We start from the raw sequence: 13357 nt of genomic DNA, 5'->3' as shown, positions 1-13357 counted from the left end.
AGCAGCATTATTCTCAATTACCAAAAGATGGTAGCAACCCAAGTGCCCATCAACCAATGAATGGATAAACAAAATGCTGTATATACAAATGATGGAATATTATACAGCTGTAAGGAGGAATGAAGTCCTGAGGCGTGCAAGACATGGATGAACCTTGATGACATTATGTTGAGTGAAATAAGCCAGACACAAAAGGACAAATATGATCTCACTGATATGAGCTAATTATAATGAACAAACTCTTACAGAATTAGAATCTAGGATATAGGTTACCACTGGATGGAATGGGGGTAGAGAATGACGGCCTGATGCTTAATTTGTGCAGAATTTCTATATAGGTTGATTGTAAATGGTTGGAAATGGATAGAGGTGACGGTAGCACATTGTTGTGTGTGTGTTATTAACAGCACTGAATTATATTTGTGAATGTGGTTGAAAGGGGAAATTTGGGGTCACGTATATTACTAGAAGGAAAGTTAGAAAACAAAACGTGGGACTGTATAACACAATGAAACCATTGTGGAACAATGGACTATGTTTAATAATACAAACCTAAAAATGTTCTTTCATGAATTATAACAATTGTATGACACTGTTACAAGGTGTTAATAATAGGATGGTTTATGGGTAAAAATACTCTTACTGTAAACTGTAGTCTAATAGTAATATTTTAATATTCTTTCTTCAATTGTAACAAAGGTACCACACTAATGCAAAATGTCAAAAATATGGGAGTATATAAGAATGCTGTATTTTTACATGAGTTTTCTGTAACCTACAACTTCCCTAACTAAAAAAAATTGCAATAATTACTTTAAAATTTTGCCAAGTGAAAGCAGATGCAAAGTACATATTATATGATTACATTTATATAAAATATAAATTTAAATATATTTATAGAGATTGAATTAGACTAGTGGTTATGTCGGGCTTAGGAAGGGTAGAAGGAATGAGAGGTGACAACTAAGGGGTATGGGGTTTATCTTTTTGGAGTAATGAAAATGTTCTGAAATTGATTGTGGTGAAGAATGCACAACTCTTATTATACTAAAAGCCATTGATTGTACACTTTGGTGGATTGTATGGTATGTGAATATATCTCAAAAGAATGCTTTAAAATAAAAAAGAAGAAAAATTTTAAAAAGGAACGAAGTTCTGCTTCTTGTGGGACAACATAGATGAACCTTGCAGACATCATGCTGAGTGAAATAAACCAGACACAAAAAGACAAATATTGTATGATCTCACTGATATGAAATAACTGGAATAAGCAAACTCGTAGAGTCAGAATCTAGAATATGGGTTACCAGGGACTGGGTTGGGAGTAGGAGATGCTTAAATTGTACAGAATTTCTATTGGGGTTGAGTATAAAGTTTTGGTAATGGATGATGGTACTGGTGATGGCAGCACAACATTGTGAACGTAATTCACAGCACTGAATTATATATGTGAATGTGGTTAAAAGGGGAAATTTTATGTCATATATTTTACTACAATAAAATCTAAAAGAAAAAGCATAGGAGTACAATATACAATGAATCTCACTGTAAACAATTGACTGTAGTTAATAGTACAATTATGTATTTTTTCATGAATTATGAAAAATGTACCTCACTAATGCAAGAAGTTAATAATAGGGTGGTGTATTTTATATATTTTGTGCATGATATTTCTGTAAACCTAAACTTCTCTAACAAAAAAAATAATTAAAAAATCACTTGTAATGAAAACTTGGAGATATATGCTGTTCTAGTTTGCTAATGCTGCCGGAATGCAAAACACCAGAGATGAATTGGCTTTTATAAAAAGGGGGTTTATTTGGCTATACAGTTACAGTCTTAAGGCCATAAAGTGTCCAAGGTAACACATCAGTAATTGGGTACCTTCACTGGAGGATGGCCAATGGCGTCCGGAAAACCTCTGCTAGCTGGGAAGGCACGTGGCTGGCGTCTGACCCAAAGTTCTGGTTTCAAAATGGCTTTCTCCCAGGACATTCCTCTCTAGGCTGCAGCTCCTCAAAAATATCACTCTCAGTTGCACTTGGGATATTTGTCCTCTCTTAGCTTCTCCGGATCAAGAGTCTGCTTTCAACGGCCGTCTTCAAACTGTCTCTCATCTGCAGCTCCTGTGCTTTCTTCAAAGTGTCCTTCTTGGCTGTAGCTCCTCTTCAAAACATCACTCACAGCTGCACTGAGTTCCCTCTGCCCATTAGCTCATTTATATGGCTCCACTGATTGAATTTAGACCCACCCTGAATGGGTGGGGTTACACCTCCATGGAAATTATCCAATCAGAGTCATCATTCACAGCTGGGTGGGGCGCATTCCAAAGAAACACTCAAAGAATTGCAATCTAATTAACACTGATAATGTCTGCCCACACAAGATTACATCAAAGATAATGGCATTTGGGGGACATAATACATTCAAACTGGCACATATGCAAAAAGAATTAAAATATTTAGAAAAAGTATATGTGTTTTCTGGACATATCATATAAATGGAATCATATTTTTAAAAGTGGTAGAATCTCATGGCTCCCTCGTTGGCCCCTCCACAATCCCTTCACCAGCTCGGTAAAAAGTAGGGTCCCAGATCCTGGTTCCTAGGGAGCAGAATAAATCACATATGTTATAATGTATTTCTGGCCCAGTCAGTATGGTGGCAGCCTGAGGGACTCAACCAGGACCCTCATTGCAGGGGACAGAGGTGCATAGCAACATAGTTTGTGTATACTATTGAAATTAGGTTAGTGTCAAAACAAACAAGATTGTTATAGATTTAGGGTGTTAAATTTAAGCCCTATGGTAGCTGCAGAGAAGATACCATAGAATATGCAAGCTCATAGAGACAGAAAGTAGAGTATATGTTTCCAGGGCTGGGGCGCAGGGGGAATGGGGAGTTAATTCATAGTGGGCATAGGATTTCGGTGTGGGTAGATGGAAAAGATTTAGAAATAGATGATGGTTAGGGTACCGCAACACTGTGAATGTGATTAATCCCACTGAATGATATGCTTGGGAGTGGTTGAAATGGAAATGTTTATGTTGTGTATATGATCCCACAATTAAAAACCAAAGGAAAAAACAATGAAAGAGACAATGACAATTAAACGCAATACAGTATCAAATAAGGGAAGAGAAAAGACTCAAAAGGACATTATTGGGACATCTGCAAAAATTGTAATATAGACTGTAAGCTTATATCAATGTTATATTTCTTCAGCTGGATAACTGCACTTCAGGTGATTACATAAGTGAAGCTCTTGTTCTTAAGAAAAGTACATGATAGTATTAAATATTCAAGGCAGATAATATATACAACTTAAACTCAAGTTTTCAGAAAATAGATTGCTAAATAGAGACTGATAGGGATAGGAAGAATGATACAGCAAATGTGGCAAAATGTTAATATTGGGGGATCTGGGTATCTGGGGTGATAGGGGTATGTTGGGGTTATTTATATGGGGTTTGTGTTGTTTTTGTTACTGTCCTGTAAGTTTGAAATTATTTCAAACTAAAGTTAAAATAAAAAACACCCTGCACTACTACATTGATGACATGTTGAGTGGATTTTGTGAGCAGGAAGTAACAAGTGCTTTAGATGCTTTAATAAGCATGAGAAGGTGGAACATACACCCCACAAAACTTCAGGGGCCTGTCACCTTAATGAAGTTTCTAGGAGTTAAATGGTCTGCAGAATTCATCCCTCCAATGTAAAAGACAAGTTACTGCATCTCACACCTACTACAACAGAAAAAGATGCACAACCCTTCGTAGGGCTTTTTGAATTTTGGAGGCAACATTTGAGTGTGTTACTTCAAATTCATCTACAGAGTTGTCCACAAGGATTCCAGTTTTGAATGGGACCAGAACAAGAGAAATCTGTGAAGTTCAGATGGCAGTACAGGTTGCTCTGCCACTTGGACCTTATGATACAACAGACCCAATGATACTTGAAGTGTCTGTAACAAATAAGAATACTGTATGGAGCATCTGGAAAACACCAATGAGAGAATCACAGCACAGGCTTCTAGGATTTTAGAGCAGGTCTGTGGCCTCTTCTGCAGATAACTATTCTCCTTTTGAGAAACAGCTTCTGGATTACTCTTGGGTCTTGTCAGACTGAATGCCTAGCCATGAGACATCAAGTAACCCTGCAGCCTGAGAGTCCCATCATGAACTGGGACCTGTCTGATCCACATAGTCATAAATTTAGGCATGCGCAGCTGCAATCTTTTATCAAATGAAAATGGTATATAAGCGACCAAGTCAGGCAAGTCCAGAAGTTTAAGTAAGTTTGCATGAGCAGGTGGCTCAGATTCTTTTGACACCAACTCCTGTTGTATTTCCTCCTCTCCTTCAATCCATGCCTCTTGAGTCGTGGGGTGTTCCTTATGACCAGTTAACCGAGGAAGAAAATGCTCAAGCCTTGTCTATAGATGGATTTGCATGATAGGCTAGTATCATCCAAAAGTGGACAGATGAAGCATTACCGCCCCACTCAAAAGTGACCCTGAATGACAGTGGTGAAGGAAAACCCTCTCCAGTGGACAGAACATAGAGCAGTATATTTAGTTGTCCACTATATCTGAAGGGAGAGATGGCCAGATGTGTGACCACACTGACGTGTGATTAGGGATTTTAAAGGAATAGGATCGGAAGATTGGTGACAAAGAATTCTGGGTAAGATTTATGTGGATGGACCCCTCTGAATGGACGCAGTGAAGAAAATTGTATCCCGTAAGAATGCCCACCTACTGCCAAGGAGACTCTTAATAACCAGGTGAACAAAATGTGCTCTCTGGACATCAGTCAGCCTCTTTCCCTAGCCACCCAGTGTTTGCTCAATGGGCCCATGAACAAAGGGTTATGGTGTCAGGGATAGAAGCTATGCCTGGGCTTAACAACATGCACTTCCATTACCAGGGATGACATGGCTAATGCTACTGCTACTGCTGAATGCCTAATCTGCCAACAGCAGAGACCAAAACTGAGTCCCCAGTATGGCACTATTCCCTGTAGGGACCAGCCAGCCACCTGGTGGCAAGTTGATTACATTGAACCAGTTCCATCATGAAGGGGGCAGAGATTTGACCTCACATGAATAGATACATTTTATGCTTAGAGTTTTCCCTTCCCTGTTCACAATGCTTGTGCCAGCACTACCATCTCTAGACTCACAGAATGTCTTATCCACCATCATAGCATTCTGCACATCCTTGCATCTGATTCATGATCTCATTTCACAGCAAAGTGCAGCAATGGACTCATAACTATGGGATCAACTGGTCTTACCACATACCCAATCATATGGGAGCAACTGGCCTAATTGAAAGGTGGAATGACTTACTGATGACACAGTTATGACATCAGTTGGTGTATTAGTTTGCCAGAGCTGCTAAGAGAAATATCACACAATGGGTTGGCATAAACAACAAGAATTTATTGGCTTATGGTTTTAGAGGTCAGAAATGCCCAAATCAAGATGTTGGCAAGGCCATACTTTCTCCTGAAGTCAGTGGCATTCTGTTGATGGCAATCCTCCGTCACATGGCAGTCTGCTTCATGCTCTACTCATGTGGCTTTTTCTGACTTCTGACTTCTATGTCTTCTGGCTGGCTTCTAGTTTCTGGTTCCTATGAATGCATCTGAATTTCCTTTCTTTATTAGGCCTCCAGTAATACAGATTAAGACCCACCCTGATTCCATTTGGCCACAACTTAACTAATAGTAACATCTTCGAAAAGTCCTTTTTACAAATGGGTTCACACCTACGGGATCCCAGATTAAGATTATGTCTTTGGTGGGGCACACGATTCAAAGCTCAACAGCTGGGAAACAACACCCTGACAGGATGGGATTCTACTTTATACAATGTAGCATATATTTTGAATCAGGGGCCACTCTATGGTGCTGTCTCTCCCATAGCCAGAAAACCTGGATCCTGGAATGAATTAAAGAGTAGTAGGAGGAGTCACTACTCTCACTATTACACCTAATAACCCACTCACAGAATTTTTTCCTTCCCATTTTGGAAACATTGAACTCTGTCAGTTTGGAGATCTCAGTCCACAAGGTGGGGAGGAATGCTTCCACCAGGGGACACAGCAATAGTTCCACCAAATTGGAAGATGAGACATTTGGGTCATTTTAGGCTCCTTATGTCATTGAAACCACAGGCAAAAAAAAAAAAAAAAAAAAAAAATGTGCATGGGGCAGGGGGTAGAGTTAGTCTACTGGCTGGAGCAATTGATCCTAAATTACCAAGGGGAAATTCAGATGCTGCTACACAGTGGAGGCAAGGAGGACTATGACTGCAACCAGGGCATTATCTGGGTCACCTCTTAGTATTTCCGTGTCCAATAAAGGTTAATGGAGAACTACAGCAACCAAAAACAGACAGGATGTCTGCGGGCTCAGAATCTTCAGGAATGAAATTCTGGGTCACTCCGCAAGGTAAAAACCTAAATCATCTGAAGTTCTGGCTGAAGGCAGGGAGAATACAGAATGGATAATGGAAGAAAGAAACCATAGATGTCAATTATGCCCTCATGACCAATTACAAAAAATGTGTATTTTATTTTTGCTTGTTATATACATATATATGTCTTTATTTCCACGTGCTAGCCATTTCCATTTTCTCTGACCTTCCCATTTTTAATTATATGCAAGTGGTTGTTGAAGGCTAACTTTACAATTTAGTCCTTAAGTAGGAGAATGTAAGTGGGATTATGACTAAATTTGAGGAGTAATTTATATGAACAATGATGGATAAAATGACTCTTGGGACTGTGTGTCTCCTCATTTGGGGGAAAGGGTGGGAACTTTTTATTTTGAAATACTTTCAAGCTTACAGGACTGTTACTAAAATAATACAGACCTTATACAGATAACTTGAACATATCCCTAAACCCCTAGATACCCAGAGCCACCAATTTTTAACATTTTGCCACATTTGTGTATCATTCTATCTATCCATCAAACTGTCAATCCATCTATCTATCTGTATGTCTGTCTATTTATCAATCCATTTTCTGAACACTTGAGTGTAGGTGGTATACATCATGTTCCTTGAACACTTAATTCTGCCATGTACATTTCCTAAGAACAAAGAACTTGGATAACCGCCTTAAGTGCAGTTATCAAGTTCAAGTAATTTTACATTGTCATTAAAGCTTACAGTCTATACTCCAATTTTTTCATATATCCCAAAAGTGTCCTTTTGAGACTTTTCTCCTCCATTATTAGATCCCATCCAGGATTCTGTATTGCATTTAATTGTCATTCTCTTTAGCTGCTCTTTTTTTTTTTTAATTGTGGGAACATATATACAATGTAAATTTTCCCATTTTAGCCACTCCCCAAGCATATCATTCAGTGTGATGACTCATATTTATACTGTTGAGGTACCCTCAACACCTTCCATTACAAAACATTTCATCTCCCCACCAAGAAAACTTACCTCCCCATTCCCCCTGCTCAACTCAGCCCTGGCAAACTGTACTCTAATTTCTGTCTCTATGAGCTTGCATATTCTCTGGTATTTCCTTTGTAGTTACTATGGGGCTTAAATTTAGCAACCTGTATCTATGACACTCTTATTTTCTTAGAAACCAACTTAACTTCAATGGTACCCATGAACAATGTTCTTATACCCCTCTGCTCCCCCCACCTTATGCGGCCCTTGTCACAAATCGCATGTTTATACAGTAGGAGTCCAAAAACACTGATTTATCATTACATTTTATGCATTTGCTTTTTAGATCCTGTAGAAAGCAAAAAGTGGAGTGTGGAATTACAAGCCAAAAGTAAAACAGGGCTAACATTTTCATTTATCCATGTTGTTAACCTTACCAGAGATCTTTATTTCTTCATGTAGCTTTAATTTATTGCGTAGTGTCCTTTCCTTCAAACCTGGAAACACTGTAGCATATGTTGGAAGGCTGGTCTAGTGGTGACAAACTCCCTCAACTTTTGTTTATCTGGGAATGACTTAATCTCCCCTTCAGTTTTTTTTTTTTTTTTGAAGAATGAAAACTTCATTCCCAAGGAATCAAGCTCCCCAAGTGAGCAAGCTTCTTATGCAAATTACAGTACAACTTAAAATTCTCCCCGAGTAAAGCGAAATTGGGAGTTTAATTAAAATCAGAACAGGGATATATTAAAAAAACAAACAAACAAAAATGCTTTTCTGGTCATCAAATTTTGGGAATCAAAGCATCCCCAAAACACTGCAGATGCAGCTTATTCCTGAGAGACATCAACCATTACAAAAGGGTTTCACTCTTTGAACTACTCACATTTTGTAGCAGAAAGCACAACAGAGTTCCTCAGATATCCTTCTTCCTTCTGTCTAAAATGTATTCACAAATAAGTTCTTTTCATAGTTCAAAAGAAAAAACAAACAGCTTTTTTGCTTAACCAATTGGCCTGTTACTCTCATCCCGGGATCTGATCTCTTAGTAAGAGCATTCGGGGCACCAAATTCAACACTCCCAGGACACCAGTGTTAGATCCCAGAAAGAAAGGAACTAACATGTAGAAGGAGTTTCTAACCTAGAGGCCCCCGCAGGTTATCTCACAGAAAACAGGCACCCCATAAACTAAAGAATGAAGGCTGTTTAAGGCTGTCCCCACCACTGTGGCGCCCCAACCCCAAAAGGTGGGTAAAAGCAGGGTCAGATATGTCCAAAAAGATGAACAATTGAAAAGGCCTGCTCTCCCTAGATAGATAACACAGCTGCTTTTCTGAGAAGAATAATGGGCTAGAATCCTAACAACCTATCAGCCTAGAAGTTGACAGACACCCACCCAATTGAGGCACAGGATGCACTCAGCAGACGCCCTTCTCCCCTGAACACCCCCATCCCAACGTGGTTTTTTTTTTCTTTAAAAAGTGCTGCTCTCAGATAGAGAGCTGGAGCCATTTTCTTTCCTTCTCTCTCACCGGCTCCCACCCGCTTTCCTCCTCTAAATAAACTCTATGCTTTGACTTGCTGCGTTTCATGGATTCCTGAACAGCTCCGAACCTAACAACCAGTGGCTACCTCATTAGTCTCTCTTATGAGGGGATGGATGTGTCTTTCTATGAGGAAAGTCACTCTTCTGAGATTACTGTGCCAATGACAGTCACAGGAGAATGGAGTGAGGAAGATGGAGAATGAAAAACCAAAGTGGTGAGAAAAGCATGAGGCTTTCCTGATGGGCCCACAGCCAGGAAGGATAGTCCAGTTTTAGAAACCACCCACTACTAACTCCAAACATGCACACTCAAAACTAGAGGGGAAGGAGAGCGCTCCTAAGGGATGGGAGACAAAGGCTGGTAAGCCAGAACAACAGACTCTTCCACAGACATTTCTCACCTCCCTAACACTGGAAGACATTTAATTAAAAAGTTGCTGTTCAGAACTGCACTGAAAACATATCTAAAAATAGGTCTGTAGTCATTTTAAAAATAAAAGGTCACTCCTCAGATAAGAGGAGTGACAGATAACAGATTCCAACACTTGAGGTACCTTTGATGTGAATTTGAAAACTGGGTTGGCTGAGAAAAAGAAAGGAAAGGAAGGGGAGGGGGAGAAGGGGAGAATTCAGAGAACAATGAGGAGGGTAAGAAAACTGGAGAGAACATGTTTATAAGCCCATGCGTATCTATCCCAGCAGCCAAACAAAGCAGGTCCACAAAGGAAAAAAAAATCTGAAAGTCAACTTCAAATTCAAAACATAAGAAACTGCAATCCAAGGCAATAAATATCCCCTTGCCCATTAGATTGTGAAACAGCAACTGCTGAGACTGGGTACTCAGATGGTTCCATGCTCTTCAGAGGACATTCTTAAGCATTATCTGGCACAACACTATCTCAGGCCTTATCCACCAGCTGGAGGTCAAAGTGCCTCTATTATACTTGGTATAGACCTGCTCTGGGAGCAGAGAAAAATCACCTGGATATTTCCAAGTACAAGAGGACTCTGCAAGTAATCAGATACAAGCAGAGAGGAATGGGGGAAGAGGAAAGAATAGTTGGTTACTAAGGGCTTCCCTCTGATGTAGAGAGTCTAAATTTTTTTGCACAAATGCGCTAAGAAATGGGAAGATGAACGATAATGCTAATGCCACAAGACAGTCCTCCCAGAGGAAGGAGGCGAAGCAGACCTTGAAACTGTCGGAGTAATGCTACCAGAGCTGCACAGACTGTGCTCTGTCCCCACGGACAAACACCCCAAGGTCAGAAGGAAAGCAGCTGTCCTTTTGTTTGTCATTTCCTTCCATAGTTTTAAAGTCTCCTGCAGGCCTGAACCACAAGTGGGATACAGGGAGGTGAGACAGAGGGTAAGGATCATGAATAATGCTGAACCCATTGAACTTCTGTATCCCTTCCCAATTTCCCAGTCAGGTAGTTATTGGTAGGTTGTCAATATGATTTGAGACAAAAACAAACTAAAAATTGGGTGGGTGGAGGGTCTCAATAGAAAAATGACCAGGGAAGCCAGAATATAACTGTTTCCTCTGTGGGCTCCTTAGTTCTACAGAAGTATGCTAAGGGACTTCAATCTAATCTGTCTAACTGGGAAGCAGAACAAGAAACAAGGAGAGGATACGATCACATGAAGCTCCTCTCATCATTTGGCACCGGGGAGGGGGAGGGGGAGGAGGTGGCAACTGCAAGGAAGACAGCTGGTACTGCCTCTTCTGTCTTTTCAATGTTGATTCTATTGGCCAAATCAGGTGCACAGGGGTCAATGTTGCTGCACTTCCTTTGATCCTTGCAGGAAGTCAGATGTCCATCTCAAACTGAGTATCATCCCTGCATGCTTCCTGCCGTGAGTGATTGTTCAAGTTGTTTAAATTGTTTACTTCTACTTTGGAGTCTTCGACTAAGCTGCCAGGGCTAGTCACTCCTGGGATATTGGGCAGGTGGCAGGGCGGGGTCTGAGCCATCGGAGAATTGCCACGATCCAACAGAAACTTTCTATCATAAATGATTCGGGTTCCTCCCGGCGTGGTGGAGAAGAGCGTTCCCCCGGGGGTGGTGCAATAGTCACGAGGTAGCTGCACTGCCTCGCTGCTGGGCATCCCCGGGTGGGGATGGCGCTACTCTGGCTGGGCTGTTGGTCGCTGCCGGCGGACAAGGACATGGCTCTGGGCGCAGGCTCTCCGGCTTTGTCCGGCGGGCAGGCGGCGGGCGGCTGCAGCTGCGGCCCCGGCTGCTCCGGCTCCCCAGGAGGGCCGAACAGCGGGAGCAGCTGGACCGCGCTATGTTCCTTTTACGCTCGCTCCCCCTCGCTCCCTTGTCCCGTTCCGCTCCCGCTGCCGCCCTCTCAGCCGCCGCCGCCGCCGCCCGATCCTCTGGCCTCCGCCAGCAGCTTCAGCAGCAGCTGCTGCAGCGGCAGTGGCGACGACGACAATCGGAAGTCGGCGAAGGCTTCCTCTTCCCCTCAAGGGTCACCTCTTCCCCTCAAGCCCGCTTTTCTCTGATTGCTGCTGTGTGCTGGGTGAGGTCCAATCTAGGCGGAAATCCAATCAGCACACCAATTCTCCATGTGCATCTGGGAATGCCAACTTGGGGGTGGTGGGCGGCCCCGTGCAGTTTGACAGCGAGTCTGCTTAAGGGCACGTTGTCTCTGGTGGTTCCCACGCTTCTAAAGGTGGCTCACTCCCAGGTTGTGGGGCTGTGGATCACACCCTTCAGCTCAAATGTGCCCCAGTACCTACTTGCTATGTGCCCGTGAGCCTCTGGGGTGCATTAGGGGCTCTTGTTGCCTCCATGTGGCACCTTTGCTTATCTCAGGGTCACATGTGCACACAGTAAACTTCCATGGAGAAAGATTAAATGGGTTCAAGACAGGTTCCCTGTCCTCTGAGTTCCCTCATGTGAGCTCCTGTCTGAAGGGCTGAGGAGGATTATCTCCCCAGATAATTGCTGAGTTGGGTGTGTGGGAGTGGAGAGCTGCTCCCTTCCCTGCCCAGTGGCCATCTTCCACTACCAGACCCTGGCAGCAGTCCTGGTTGAAGAAACTCACCCTTTTCTTTCAGACATAATTTCTCTGCTTTTTCATCCAAGTCCCCACTATGTATTGTAGAGGTCTTTCTCTGGCCATTTGTACCCTGGAATGGCTGTCCTGGACATGTTCTGCCTTCTCTCTAGTTTTTTCCATAGAGGAGAAATTCGCTCTGCCTTTCCTATACCACCATCTTCCTGGAAGTCCTTGTAAAGAGTGATTTAACTGTATTTTAAAACTTCTATGAGAGACCAAAGAAGGAGAGAGATATTTTGTACAACATTTAAACTATTGCACACTATCTGACTTAACCTGTCCAGTCAGTTTGTTTGTGCAAACTAATTCAGCTTTATTTGACATGGACCCTAGAATAGGAAATGAGATGTTGGTATTCTATACAGGTTAATGTAATTCCCTGATGCATTTCCGAGTGCTTTGGGCATAAAATGGAAAAGTATTTGCAAGGTCCCTTGAGGGACTGGGGAAAGAAAGCATGGAATTTTAAACTTCCCCACCTGGGGAATTTCTGCTATTCTCCCAAGTAATGAGGGCTCCTAATTTACTAAAATTGTAATGAAAGAAATTTGCAAGGTCTAAATCTTAGATGCACTCCGTTTTGAAACAGAAATCATCCTCATTTAAACTTATAACAGGGAGATCTATGAAAATAAACCCTGAAATCTATGAGCCCTGCCTAGTAAAAAGAAATATGCTATTAAGCCATGTCCTTGATCTTGAGACTTGCACTTATTAAACTTATTTCTCTAATGATGCAATGCCTAAGGGACACCCCCTGAAAAACTCCATGCTACTCGAATGTGGTCTTTCTCTAAGCCGAACTCTGCAAATAGACTCACTGTCTCCCCCCCCCCCCCACCCACACATGGGACATTATGTCCAGGTGTGGCATCCCTGGCACCCTGGGATTAGCAAAGGATTGATGATCAAAATAAATAAAATAAAGTTTCAGTGGCTAAGAGATTGCAAATAGAATTGGGAGGTCATTCCAGAGGTTATTCTTATGCAGGTTAGCCAGATATTGACAACACTGTTCCAGAAAAACCTAAGGAATTCCCTGAGTTATATCTAAAAATCAATTAGAAAGTTATTTCCCAAATATAACATAGTTATACTTCATCTAATCATAATCCTTCTACTCCTTTTATTTAAACCTATAATTTCCAATTTACTTATTAAGTATATTTTTCAGAAACTTAAATCATCTGGATTCCTATGCCAGATAAGTCCTGAAACCCAGAGATACCAATCACTCCAGAAACAACAACCAGTTTCATTCCTCTACCCCATAATATTTACATCCCTTTTCAGCATGAAGAAATCAGAGCAGTCATTTC

General features: G+C 41.5%; 1 pseudogene; it reads right to left on the bottom strand.

Annotated features, from left to right (window-relative positions):
- Positions 1-10661: 10661 nt before the first annotated feature.
- On the bottom strand, positions 10662-11138 carry LOC119523776 (annotated as a pseudogene).
- Positions 11139-13357: the final 2219 nt, after the last annotated feature.

This window comes from Choloepus didactylus, chromosome X (genome assembly GCF_015220235.1).
Source record: "Choloepus didactylus isolate mChoDid1 chromosome X, mChoDid1.pri, whole genome shotgun sequence".
NCBI classification, from domain to species: domain Eukaryota; kingdom Metazoa; phylum Chordata; class Mammalia; order Pilosa; family Megalonychidae; genus Choloepus; species Choloepus didactylus.
Note: the sequence above shows the minus strand (reverse complement) of the source record. Positions and strands in the feature narration are given on the sequence as shown.